Raw genomic sequence first — 4,123 nt, 5'->3', positions numbered from 1 at the left:
ATACCTCGATCGAGGTAGATGGACCGATGTGTATGGGGCATGTCAAATACCTCGATCGAGGTATCGAGGTATGGCGGAGCGATGTATATGTGGCATGTAAAATACCTCGATCGAGGTATCGTGGCATGTCTATACCTCGATTGAGGTATGATGGATCGATATGTATGTGGCATGTGAAATACCTCGATCGAGGTAGCGAAACCCTAAATTTTCGTATATAAAGAGAGGGACCCCCTCATTCTTCATACCTCGATCGAGCTCCTCCTCATCAAAATCGACGGATTTGCGGGAGCTCGACGGAATTGCGGCAGTGACGGAGAACGACCAACAGACAACGACGGAGATGGACGGAGCGGGAGATTCCAAGTAAGGTTTTTTTTATGTAGCATTTTTTTTTTGTGAAAATTTATTTAAATTTTAGTTTATAGGAATAATTATAAAATATTTCTAAATTTCAAATGCATTTTAAATTTTTTTAAAATTATTTTTTGAATTACGTAATTTTTTATTTAAAATGTGAAAATGTATATATTTTGTTTTTAAAAATCATCTTTTAAAAAAAAGAGATTCAAGTTATTTTTCAAATTAGTGCTATTTTTATTTAAATAAAAAAATGTTTAAATTTTAGTTTTAAAAATCATCTTTAAAAAAAAAAAAGAAAATAAGAGTTTAAGGTAGCTTTTATGCTATTTAAGTTAGTGAAGTTTTTATTTAAATGTCAGAAAGTATATATTTTGTTTTTTAAAATCATCTATTAAAAAAAAAGAGATTAAAGTAGTTTGCATGTTATTTTTTAAATTAGTGAAGTTTTGAATTAAATATAACGTTTAAATTTTGTTTTTAGAAATCATCTATTAAAAAAAAGAAAATAAGAGTTTAAAGTAATTTAATTATAAAATATTTCAAAATTTCAAATGCATTTTAAAGTTTTTTCAAATAATTTTTTTTAATTACGTAATTTTTTATTTAAAATGTAAAAATGTATATTTTTTGTTTTTTAAAATCATCTATTTAAAAAAAAAGAGATTAAAGTAGTTTTTATGTTATTTTTCAAATTAGTGCTATTTTTATTTAAATAAAAAAACGTTTAAATTTTAGTTTTAAAAATCATCTTTAAAAAAAAAAGAAAATAAGAGTTTAAGGTAGCTTTTATGTTATTTAAGTTAGTGAAGTTTTTATTTAAATGTCAAAAAGTATACATTTTGTTTTTTAAAATCATCTATTTAAAAAAAAGGAGATTAAAGTAGTTTGCATGTTATTTTTTAAATTAGTGAAGTTTTGAATTAAATATAACGTTTAAATTTTATTTTTAGAAATCATCTATTAAAAAAAAAAAATAAGAGTTTAAAGGAGCTTTTATATTATTTTAGTTTATAGGAATATCTAATTTAATTATAAAATATTTCAAAAATTCAAATGCATTTTAAAGTTTTTTTAAATTATTTTTTTAATTACGTAATTTTTTATTTAAAATGTGCAAATATATATATTTTGTTTTTTAAAATCATCTATTTAAAAAAAGAGCGATTAAAGTAGTTTTCATGTTATTTTTTAAATTAGTGCTATTTTTATTTAAATAAAAAACATTTAAATTTTAGTTTTAAAAATCATCTTTTAAGAAAAAAGAAAATAAGAGTCCAAGGTAGCTTTTATGGTATTTAAGTTAGTGAAGTTTTTATTTAAATGTCAAAAAGTATATATTTTGTTTTTAAAAATCATCTATTAAAAAAAGAGATTAAAGTAGTTTGCATGTTATTTTTTAAATTAGTGAAGTTTTGAATTAAATATAATGTTTAAATTTTGTTTTTAGAAATCATCTATTAAAAAAAAGAAATTATTACGGTGTGTGTTTATCTATCTTTATGTGGAATATTATAGATTATATAGTTGGTTAAGAGTTGTTTCATAATTTAGGTAGAGTAAGTAGGCTGAGTCAAAAAGTTGTTTAGGGCTAGCTATTCCCAACTAGCTAGGAGCCAGTCATGCCAACCAATCATTCAACAGATGCTCCAAGTCAAGCAGTATAACCAGGGTTATCTCAATGACCATAACCTATCTCTATCCTATAAATATTGCCATTTCCTATATATTCTATACATTTCAAGATGCTATTATACTTTAGTTTGGCATATGTTTAGAGCCAGTGCAATTTGACTTCCACTTGCAATTATTAAGAGGTGCATTTGTCCACCTTCATGTGGAATATTCTAGTATGCAGGTCTTGCCTTGGGTTATATCTTTCAAGTTAGCATCTATTCCTTATAGTCCATTTTAATGTATTGTACATAACATTTTCTTTCTATCACTCAGTATCTTTACATCTCTCTTCCAAAAATACACCTCTACTACATACTTTGACATGCTAGTAGAGCCCATGGTAGTCTAGAGCCTCGAAAAATGGAGGGAGCATCTAGAACAAAAGCTATTTGCTATTAATTACAGCAAGGGTGGGTAGTATAGACAAGGAGAATGAGCTTGAAGAAACCGACTTTCTAAAGTAAACAACTTGTAAATAATTGTAAATACGAATTGAATTTGCAACATAGCACTGTTGTAGGCATAGCCACACATTTGGCCCATCTATCGGTAGGTGCATAGGATGATCCCAATGACATTTTACCTCATCAAGGAGTACGTACAAATAGTTTTCATTACGTAAATAGATTATAAGTCATATTGAATAGAATATTATTTTCATTACCCAAATAAAATATTAATTTCCATGTGTTTTTTTTGTGCATGCGCTAGCCACAGCGCACAGGTTCTGGCACCACTATTCATATGCAGATAGCGATTTGAGAGCTGAGATGAGGGCACTACAGGATGCTAGGGCACTCCCTCACTTGGTTGCGAGTCTAGATTCAATCATTGATTCTCTGGGTCGATTGGAAACAGTTGAGGACGTTGTGGATACCTTTTAGGCACAGGCTGAGGTAGAGATCACTGGTCATGGCTTGGATTGGAGAGCCATTCGAGAGTTGTTTGAGCATGAGTCACCTCACAGGCAGGCCTTAGAGGATATGTTTTGGGATGGTCACATTGAGGCGATGCGACCACGATCAGGGCTGCCCTTTCATATTTTACGTTGTAGGCACCCCGTCAAAGCAGCACACATTTATCCGAGATATCTCACTGCGAATGGTGGTCGATTGCCTCACAACCGTCAGATAGCTAGGTCATTTGCCATATGCAGCTATACGCCGAGTTTGTGCTTGGTCATCGGGTAGACTACCTTAGTACCCGTCGAGGATCAGGAGCGGGACATGCTAGGATGGGGCGTCAGGAGCGTCAGACTGTAGGTGTTCGGCATCGATGCGAGGCACCAGAGTTGCACACTATCCCTGCACCGGCATTGCGAGCTGTTGGAGGACAGATTAGGGGGGATGTTCATTCAGTGGCATCATCCTTGCACGACATGGTCTCTGCCCTATCGAGATCACTTTCGATTCCACCTCCCCCACCTCCCACATCTACACCACCTCCCACATCTACACCGCCTCAACACGAGTTCGAGACTCAAGACGCATGGATTGCAGAGTTGGAGGCATTGTTGGCCGAGTCTAGGGACGAGGTTAGTTATTCTGATTATTTTAGTTTATTTTTTTGTTGCGTGTTTTGAACTGAAGTTTTTTGGTTAATTCTCACCATGTACGCGACATGTTTGCATTGCAGGCACATCTATTGCGACATGATATGGAGTCTCGTGTATGACTATTGGAGGCAGATTTGGAGGAGCAGAGGATTCGGACACGCATAGCGTACCATCGAGCGGAGCACTATATTTTGCAGTTGAGACATATTAGTCGTGATCCATCTCGCCATAGGATCTACCCCAGCGTGGCCCTGTACCCCGCTCCTCCTGTAGATGTGCCGACTAGGACATCCATAGACGCACCAGTCATAGCCAGGCTTCCTACCACCACTTGCATCATTTGCCACGAGGAGTTTGACACTGTAGCTCCACCGTAGGGTGGTTTGGACTAGGGCCACATCACACATCTCCATTGCATGACCTGCCACATGGTGGCACAATCAGTGTGCCCTATATGCTTTGCTGACATTGATGTGGCCACAAACAGAGAACTAGGCATGGATGATCTGTATCCTAGTCATCGTCAGGCCA

Source organism: Dipteris shenzhenensis, chromosome 27 (assembly GCF_047967505.1).
Source record: "Dipteris shenzhenensis isolate YYH24624 ecotype China chromosome 27, Dip_SZ_1.0, whole genome shotgun sequence".
Taxonomy (NCBI): Eukaryota; Viridiplantae; Streptophyta; class Polypodiopsida; order Gleicheniales; family Dipteridaceae; genus Dipteris; species Dipteris shenzhenensis.
This window is presented reverse-complemented; position numbering follows the sequence as displayed.